At 42.0% G+C, this 10,018-nt stretch overlaps 1 long non-coding RNA gene and 1 other non-coding gene across 4 annotated transcripts; both read left to right on the forward strand.

The window, feature by feature from the left end:
• Nucleotides 1-849: 849 nt before the first annotated feature.
• Nucleotides 850-957, forward strand: LOC120093284 (U6 spliceosomal RNA). Its single transcript, XR_015623638.1, has one exon. It is a non-coding gene; the product is annotated as a U6 spliceosomal RNA (small nuclear RNA).
• A 2,916-nt stretch (nucleotides 958-3,873) lies between these two features.
• Nucleotides 3,874-9,190, forward strand: LOC148005231 (uncharacterized). 3 transcript variants are annotated; one of them, XR_015622409.1, is made up of 4 exons: nucleotides 3,874-3,900; nucleotides 4,392-4,564; nucleotides 6,924-6,946; nucleotides 7,045-9,190. It is a non-coding gene; the product is annotated as an uncharacterized LOC148005231 (long non-coding RNA). The 3 variants fall into 3 exon arrangements; XR_015622408.1 differs by lacking the exon at nucleotides 3,874-3,900 and having other exon boundaries at nucleotides 4,289-4,564; XR_015622410.1 differs by lacking the exons at nucleotides 3,874-3,900; nucleotides 6,924-6,946 and having other exon boundaries at nucleotides 4,366-4,564; nucleotides 7,210-9,190.
• Nucleotides 9,191-10,018: the final 828 nt, after the last annotated feature.

The raw sequence follows: 10,018 nt of genomic DNA on the forward strand, positions 1-10,018 counted from the left end.
GACTGTAAAGTGAATAAATAAATTAATGAGGAAAATGTATCATCAGTGAGAAGGGCTGACTACCAAACAATAACACATGATAAAAACTCCAACCAAATGATTTATAAATTTTATGATAAACACTGTTTTATTTAACGTTTCATCAGGGAAAAAATTTGCCTAAATTTTGAAACAGGCAAAAGATTTAGGATTTTTTTTTTTTAATGAGTTATTTTTCAGTTCTCTGGGACCAAAAGCTGTGTAGATGCTTTGTTTGGTAAATATGCAAATAATGTCTGTCAGAAGCCCACAGAAAACACAGAGTTCTGTTGGATATTAACTCCATTTGTTAATAACGAAGTTTAAACAAGTGACTCAGCAAATTCCCTATCACAGCTCTTCCTACTAATGAACTTTCTAACATCATACGGGTTCCCTCAGAAGTTACCAGATAAATTAAATCTTTCACCTGTGCCTACTCTGTACTTCAGTAAAGATTATACCTTGGACTTTAGAAATTATATCTTAACATGTTATATGGGAACTATAGTGAAATAAATCAAGAACTTAGAAAGGAGAGAACTACAATGCTCAGACAATAAAAAAACTGTCTTGCTCATTTGAACAAACATCCTTTGTGATAAAGTTAGCACTGTATGTTAACTTACATGTTCAGCAAATGCTAACAAAGCATCATAAAATTTCTTTAGGGTTTTTTGACTTTTGAAGTAATTCTGAAGTTGTTCATTTGTTAAATAAGTGAACCAATGAAAGGCAAAAGTTACAAGGAATGACTAAACATACAAATATCGAGAGCTACTAAAATCTTTAAATAAAAAATATATTTTATCAGTATAAGAACAGATACAAGTGCTTGCTTCGGCAGCACATATACTAAAATTGGAACGATACAGGAGAAGATTGGCATGGCCCCTGCGCAAGGATGACACGCAAATTCGTGAAGCGTTCCATATTTTTTCACAGAAAAACACACATGGTATGCACTCATTGATAAGTGGCTATTAGCCCAAATGCTCGAATTACCCTAAATGCACAGAACACATGAAACTCAAGAAGGATGACCAAAATGCAAATGCTTCACTCCTTCTTTAAAAGGGAACAAGAATACCCTTGGCAGGGAATAGGGAGGCAAAGTTTAGAACAGAGGCAGAAGGAACACCCATTCAGAGCCTGCCCCACATGTGGCCCATACATATACAGCCATCCAATTAGACAAGATGGATGAAGCAAAAGAAGTGCAGACCGACAGGAGCCGGATGTAGATCGCTCCTGAGAGACACAGCCAGAATAATGCAAATACAGAGGCGAATGCCAGCAGCAAACCACTGAACTAAGAACGGGACCCCCGTTGAAGGAATCAGAGAAAGGACTGGAAGAGCTTGAAGGGGCTCGAGACCCCATATGTACAACAATTCCAAGCAACCAGAGCTTCCAGGGACTAAGCCACTACCTAAAGACTATACATGGACTGACCCTGGACTCTGACCTCATAGGTAGCAATGAATATCCTCGTAAGAGCACCAGTGGAAGGGGAAGCCCTTGGTCCTGCCAAGACTGGACACCTAGTGAACGTGATTGTGGGAGGGGGGCGGTAATGGGGGAAGGATGGGGAGGGGAACACCCTTTAGAGGAAGTGTGTCACTCAGGGTGGGCTTTGAGGTTTCAAATGCTCAAGCCAGACCCAGTATCTCTTCCTGATGCCTGCCTTTCTGGATGTAGAACTCTCAGCTACCTCTCTCCAGCACCATGTCTGCCTGCCTGCCTCTGTGCTTCCCATCATGAAAATAACAGATTAAACCTCTGAATGTAAGCAAGCCCCAGTTAAATGCTTTCCTTTATAACAGTTGCTGTGATCGTGGCATGTCTTTACAGCAAAAGAATGTTGACTAGGACAAATCATAAGCTAAGATTTGCATATGAAATATAACTTGTGATTTTTATTTTTCTGAGTTAGGGGTATCTTTCTTAATATTATGCTCTTCAGATCTGCCCATTTTTCTGTAGATTTTATTTTTCCATTCTTGTAGAACCAGGTTGGCAGGTCAATGACCTTAAGGCAGGTTCATCTTAAACAATGCTAAAGAGATAGAGGACCAGTCGTCCCTTAAGGAGACTGAGTGCTTTCCCTTCTCAGAACTGCTGTTCCCTAGAGCAGTCCCTGCAAGTGGCCATGGGATTCTGTTGGATCTGTCCATCTGAGTTCTTGTTCAGAAAAGTTAACTCTTCCCTGGCTTTTTTCTTCCCTGTCTCTTTCTTCCTACCTGGCCAGCACCTAAGCTTCTGGGCTTCCTTACTCTTCCTCTAGGGCTTCCCCTCCCCGCCATGTGGCTATTAGACAGCATAGGCTGACCATTCCGGCTTACCTCAAGCAGAAGGGGTTTTTTTCCCCTTTTATTCTTCATCCTCTTCTAGGAAGCTGCTGAGACTTACAATTTGCTTGCCCTGGAGTGTTTCTTGTTTGTTTGTTGTTTGTTGTTTTTTAATAGTAATAAAATTGTTCTCAGGCTTCTGTCCTCAAATACTTATATTAATGAGACCAAGAGATCCCAGAAGGGATTACAATTCCCTGGATATCATCTTTTGAGAAAAAGACTCCTCAAATTTTCTGAGAACAGAATCGCCTGTGACACCCATATCTCCCTGGAATCATCTCTGAGTGTTGGTTGATGGATGGCCCTGGAGTCTGCACTGAAATGTCCCCAGATGATGCAAAGACGCATAGCTAACTCACTGTAGATTAATGTATAACCCTGTACCAAGCAAAAATACGTAGAGTGAACCACAACCATAGAATGACATCGGACTTGGTTAGATGAAAAGCCCTTCCAGAGTATGTGGAAAGAGGATGGGAGGGACAACAACAATAAAAACATAAAAGGGGGAACAGCCAAACAAACGCTGTGAAAAAAAAATAAAATCCTATAAAATTACCAGCAGTGTTAATTAATTGCTTTATCAATTAAATTGTTAACTAATGTGTGCTTTATTTTTTAATTGTATCACCTTGGGGGAAAGTATAGGCAATATTTTAGATCGTGGGCTATTATAGGTCATAAAACTAGTGGGATTTTATTACATGGTCTTCATTCCGTGGTCTGCCCTTAGCTACCGCATCTGCCTTTAAGTTTGTTGTTTTCAGAGCTGGCTTTCCAGACCAGTTTGTGAAGTTTAGCCACCCACGCGGCTACTAACAACTTGAAGCTTCGCGTTAGTCTGCCTTACCCGTTAATCCGCTACATCACAAATTTAGAGGTTTTAAATATCTACAGGTCGAAGAAGATAAAAGAATGTTTTGGAATTTTTTTTGTTTTTGTTATTTTGGGGATTTTTGGGTTTTTTTTTCCGCTTGATAATCAAATCTGGAAGAATAAAGGAAGTAGAGGACACGATTCTCAGTCCCCCTGAATTATGCTTTTCCATCTAAATAGGACTCTGGGGACAGCGCTCTCCCCTTTGTCTTCGCTTGCTCGCTAGCTTCAGCTACTGTTGTTGTTTTCAGCAAGAATCCAAGAGAGACAGGAAGGACGGAGATTCAAACAGAATAACTAAACTATAATACCAAGATAATGTACTCCATCACTACACAACAGCAAACTGGAAGGCTGGATGTTGTTAGCCACAAAAAAAGAAAAGGACGCGTATTTCCACACTTTTGAAGGGTTCTTTGAAACGCCTGCAATCCAGGTAACCCATTTTCTGTCAGTGTGATTCTACATTCAAATTGTAAAGGAGTAATTAGACCTCACAGAAAGGAAAAGGGGAGGAGTGGGAGGGCCATCAAAACCCCAAAGCATGATGAAGGTGAGCCAATCAGAAAGCTGGCTAAGATCTCTATGGCCGGGCTTTCCCACTATGAGTACCGCCCAGTTTCTCATCCCAGCCTGGGCCTGAGGAGTTGAGGTAACTGGCTGCATGTATAATTCAGAACACCCTCCTCAGAGTGGTGGGGTGGTGGGGCGGGACTGGGGGGGGGGGGGGTGAGGGGGCGGAGGAGAGGAACAAAGTAAGTAAAAGGCCTCAGTCCTTGAGATGATCTTCCACATACTTCAGCTAAGACTTTAGATCTGATCAGATGTATTTAACGAAGAAAATTACTTCTTACAGTTATTTTCTTATTATAATAAAGGTGTTTTAAGAATATTATTTATGAAATCTCTCTCTGTCTCTCTTGTCCTAGCCTAGCAAGCAAAACATGTTCCATTTATTTTTAAATGGAGTGAAAATTAGCCAGGTGTGTTAGATAAGCTTTCTATACACAGGTCTAAATATTGACAAAGGGAGATGTGTCACTGGAAAAATCATCAGCCTAGCAATTATCACGTTAGCATGGTAAGTGGAAAAAGATGCAAAACTTCCAAATGTGTCGATACGGGTTATTTCGTTTCCACTAGCTCCCAGCTATGCTGTGAATGTCAGCTCTTTAAGGCACACCGAGCAAGCCATGCAGCTTGAGAATTTCTCTTTGTGCATGAGAAAAGATCACAAGTTCCTGGGAAATGACTGATACTTCCAACTGCAGCTTCACAGAACCTAAGACCCAGGGAAGATGCAAATGGAGACAGAGGTGCTTTTTCTCAATTGTTTTTCTTTTTTTTTTCCCCCTCTCTGTAAACTTTTTTTTCTTTTTTCTTTTCTTTTATTGGGTATTTTCACTCCCGCCAGCCTCCCTGCCCTGACATTCCCCTACACTGGGGGTGGGGGGGTCCAGGCTTGGCAGGACCAAGGGCCTCTCCTCCCATTGGTGCTACATATGCAGCCAGAACCATGGGTCAGTCCATGTGTACTCTTTGGGTAGTGGTATAGTCCCTGGGAGCTCTGGTTGGTTGGTATTCTTGTTCTTATGGGGTTGCAAGCCCCTTCAGCTCCTTCAGTCCTTTCTCTAACATCTCCATTGGGGACCTTGTTCTCAGTCCAATGGTTGGCTGTGAGCATCTGTCTCTGTAGCTGTCAGGCTCTGGCAGAGCCTCAAAAGAGACAGCTATATCAGGCTCCTGTCAGCATGCACTTCTTAGCATCTGCAATAGGGTTTGGTGACTGTATGTGGGCTGGATCCCCATGTTTGGCAGTCTCTGGATAGCCTTTCCTTCAGTCTCTGCTCCACACTTTGTCTCCGTATTTCATCCTGTGAGTATTTTGTCCTCCCTTCTAAGAAGGAATGAGGCATCCACACTTTTTTCCTTCTTCTTCTTGAGCTTCATTTGGTCTGTAATTTGTATCTTGGTATTCTGAGTGTTTGGGCTAATATCCACTTATCAATGAGTACATATCATGTGTGTTCTTTTGTGATTGGGATATTTTCTTGTTTCATCCATTTGCCCATGAATTTCATGACATCATTGTTTTTTTTTTTTTAGTTCTTTTTTTTTTTTATTAACTTGAGTATTTCTTATATACATTTCAAGTGTTATTCCCTTTCCCGGTTTCCGGGCAAACATCCCCCTCCCCCCTTCCCCTTCCTTATGGGTGTTCCCCTCCCAACCCTCCCCCCATTGCCACCCTCCCCCCAACAATCACGATCACTGGGGGTTCAGTCTTAGCAGGACCCAGGGCTTCCCCTTCCACTGGTGCTCTTACTAGGATATGCATTGCTACCTATGAGGTCAGAGTCCAGGGTCAGTCCATGTATAGTCTTTAGGTAGTGGCTTAGTCCCTGGAAGCTCTGGTTGCTTGGCATTGTTGTACATATGGGGTCTCGAGCCCCTTCAAGCTCTTCCAGTTCTTTCTCTGATTCCTTCAACGGGGGTCCTATTCTCAGTTCAGTGGTTTGCTGCTGGCATTCGCCTCTGTATTTGCTGTATTCTGGCTGTGTCTCTCAGGAGAGATCTACATCCGGCTCCTGTCGGCCTGCACTTCTTTGCTTCATCCATCTTGTCTAATTGGGTGGCTGTATATGTATGGGCCACATGTGGGGCAGGCTCTGAATGGGTGTTCCTTCAGTCTCTGTTTTAATCTTTGCCTCTCTCTTCCCTGCCAAGGATATTCTTGTTCCCCTTTTAAAGAAGGAGTGAAGCATTCACATTTTGATCATCCGTCTTGAGTTTCATTTGTTCTAGGCATCTAGGGTAATTCAAGCATTTGGGCTAATAGCCACTTATCAGTGAGTGCATACCATGTATGTCTTTCTGTGATTGGGTTAGCTCACTCAGGATGATATTTTCCAGTTCCAACCATTTGCCTGACGTCATTGTTTTTAATAGCTGAGTAGTACTCCATTGTGTTAATGTACCACATTTTCTGGATCCATTCCTCTATTGAAGGACATCTGAGTTCTTTCCAGCTTCTGGCTATTTTATATAAGGCTGCTATGAACATACTGGAGCACGTGTCCTTGTTATATGTTGGAGCATCTTTTGGGTATATGCCTAGGAGTGGTATAGCTGGGTCCTCAAGTAGTACTATGTCCAATTTTCTGAGGAACCTCCAGATTCCTCAGAATTGTGTGGTTTCCACAATCATTGTACAGCTTGCAATCCCACAACAAGTATTCCTCTTTCTCCACATCCTCGCCAGCATCTGCTGTCACCTGAGTTTTTGATCTTAGCCATTCTGACTGGTGTGAGGTGGAATCTCAGGGTTGTTTTGATTTGCATTTCGCTGACAACTAAGGATGTTGAGCATTTCTTTAGGTGCTTCTCAGTGATTCAATATTCCTCAGCTGAGAATTCTTTGTTTAGCTCTGTACCCCATTTTTAGTAGGATTATTTGATCAATTGTTTGTCTTATGCAGCACTTTTGGACTCCTCTTTCTTTGGGTTGTCTGACTGATTCCCACAGTTCTCATCACTCTTAACACCCCCATCATTTCAGAAAATAACAGGGAAGCCTACCAAATCAGATCACATCATCATATATCTGGTTCTAAGAAAATACAGCATCTCAATATTAATTTAATAATTTGTCTTTTTTTTTTTTGCACACTGTAGATTTTGATGAGCTGCACTTGAAGGTAAGAGAAAATGATACAGTTTGGTGTTAAGAATCAAGTATATCTAAGAGAGAATTCTAGAAACTTTAAAAAAAATCTGGGTTTTTTTTAATCACTAGGTAATTGAGTGACAAACTAGACCAGTGTTTCACCTGCATCCTACAGCCCCGATGGGGTTCAATAAACTCTACCCACAGTATCACACCTCAGCATCGGCAGGGAAAGATACAAAGGGGTCTGACTTTACCCCACCCTTCTGCCCTTCAGTGGATATGAAAATTAAGATTTATATCTTGACAGGATGTCAAACCACCTAGAAGATAAGCCTCTACGTGTGTCTATGACAAAGTTGCCAGGTTGATTTACTTGAGATGGAGAGCCACCTAACTGGATGGCATCCGTGGGCTAGCATCAAAAAAGCCAAGCAGAGGCATTTTTCTCTATTTGCTTCCTGACTGTGGATGCAGCGTGACCCTCTACCCCATGTGCCTGCTGCCACAATGACCTGTTCCTTCTGTGAACCAGAATAAACCCTTCCTTCTTCAAACTGCCATCATCATCATCATCATCATCATCATCATCATCATCATCATCATCATCATCATCAACTTTGTCATAGGAATAAGAAATGTTAACTGTGGTGGTTTGCATTTGCTCGGCTCAGGAAGTGGCACTATTAGGAGGTATGGCCTTGTTGGAGGAAATGTGTTACTGTTGGGGGTGGACAACGAGACCCTCCTCCTAACCATGTGGGAGCCAGTCTTCTCCTGTTTGCCTTCAGAACAAGATGTAGAACTCTCAGCTCCTCCTGCACTATGCCTGCCTGGATGCTGCCATGCTTCCCGCCTTGTTGGTAATGGACTGACCCTCTGAACCTGGAAGCCAGCCCCAGTTAAATGTTGTCCTTTATAAGAGTTGCCTTGGTCATGGTGTCTGTTTACAGCAGTGGAAACCCTAACTATGACAGTAACTAATACAAACAGTAACTTGGGAATTTGACCTTCCCCCTAAGTTGGTTATAAGACCTTCACATACCTTCAGGAGGAAAGGATAGCACTCAGAGAATTTCACAAGCAGGCTATGAATAAGTGCCCCACGCCAGTTTATTACCATTAAAGTATGCCAATTATATACTCATCTAAATCACATTGTCCCATAACCACCCATTTTCTTCATCGTTCTTCACATAGAAATGTAGAGCTTTCCTCGCTTCTTTGGGTCTTCAGACTCTGTGTCATAAAATTCATATTAAACAATCTGTTACTATCTCTCCTTGTTAATCTGCCTTTTGTTTTAGGGAACCTCAACTCTAAAACTAACAACAGGGAAGAAAAGCTCTATTTTCTGTCTGATACCCTCAATGACACATTGTGGTCATTTTTCTTTCTCCTTTTTCTATTCATGCCTTTCTCCTCTCTATGAACTCCATGGGTCGTGTGTGCCTGGACCACTTCTCTGTTTCTTGCTTGCTGTCTGTCCATGCTTATTATGCTAACTACTCCTCCCCTGACTTCACCCACCTCCAAGATGCAAGCTTCACAAAATCCATACAAATCTCCAGGTGCTTTTTGGTGTCTAAGAGACATTGCACTCTACACTTGGGCTCTTCATATGCACATATGTGTATTGCACACATGTACACTACTTCATGAAGTCCCATTTTGTTTTAACCTCATCTTTTAATCTAATGGCTATTCAGGTTCAGAAAAATGATACTCCCAATAGCTGTTGCTTTGATATTCTGAGTCACCTTTTATCTGCTTTGAATTCAAGACCTGTGGTGCTGCCTTGATTTTCCTATCCCACACAGGGAGCAGCTTTCTGCAGAATCCCCGGACTTATCCATCAAGATGCATCAAAGAAGCCACACAATTGCCTTTAGTTTCCTTGCTGAAATTCTAATAGCCAGAGAAGATCGGGCTGGTATTAGGAAAATAAAGACATATCAGGACAGACTTTTATCATCTACCACTGTCTTCTGCCTTAGTTCTACTCAGTATGCTAAAGTAAATAATTATTCACAAGCTGATGTCTGTTCTGTCGACCCCAAGGGCTTTTTCTAGGCTGCTGTATGTTCTCTAAGTCCACTGATGTTCTCTAAAAATCATTTACAGTCTCCCTCAAATTTGTCTGTATTCTCTGTTCTTTACCTACCCTTTAGAAAGAGGTCTGTAAGCTTCTGAATCATGTTGTGCTCATGGGTAATTTAAACCTCGTAGTGGCTTCTGAGCATGGTAATAAATGGGGATGTTTTTGCTCTGTGAATCTCTTTGCTGTCTATTCATTCCGGTGACCTTTAAGAACAGATAAAGGGATTTTCTCCTCCACGCAACGCCCTTCGTGTTGTAGCCACTTACTGAGCCTTATGTTTTTATCACCTTGTCTCTCCCCACCCACTTTGCTTAAATTTTTCTCTTAAGGGTCACAATTGCCTCATCAGAATCTAACAACACTGGAGGATGCTCAACTCCACAAGCACTTAGTTAGCAAAACCTGTCTCCTTTTTTCGACACTGGTACACTGCATGAGTTCTTCTGACTAGTGTGTCTCACTCCTCTCATTTCCAGGATGTACAAATCTTCATGCTTTTTTTTTCTTGACTTGAGCCTTTCAATTTGGCTATACTTTGACCATTGTCAGAGCCTCAGGCCTCAAGACTGAAACTTCCATTTCTGACACCAACCTATCACAAGTGAGAAATCACGCTGTCAAATGTGTACTTATCCTCTCCACTAAAATGCCTTCACTAGCAGCTCAAATCTACTGTATCTAAAATGAGTGCAACACCAGTCTACCTCTCCAGCAACTATTGCTTGCAGAACTCCCAGTCAGACCGCTCTGAATTCAGTGTATGGTATCATGAACTCCTGACTCCATTCCCCAGGCTTATCCCCATGTTCCATAAACAATCTATGTAGAGGTCAAGTCTTCCACTCAGATGGTCTTCCGTCCTTTTGCCACCACACATGATCAAGCCAATATCTTTATTTTTATAGCATCTGTGTGATTCGGAGTCACCTAAAGAAGTAGAGCATATACAAAATTCTGAAAGGAGATCTACTAGGTTGGGTTACACGGCCCCACAACATCTTT

This window comes from Rattus norvegicus, chromosome 6, assembly GCF_021556685.1.
Source record: "Rattus norvegicus strain SHRSP/BbbUtx chromosome 6, alternate assembly SHRSP_T2T, whole genome shotgun sequence".
Lineage (NCBI taxonomy): Eukaryota > Metazoa > Chordata > Mammalia > Rodentia > Muridae > Rattus > Rattus norvegicus.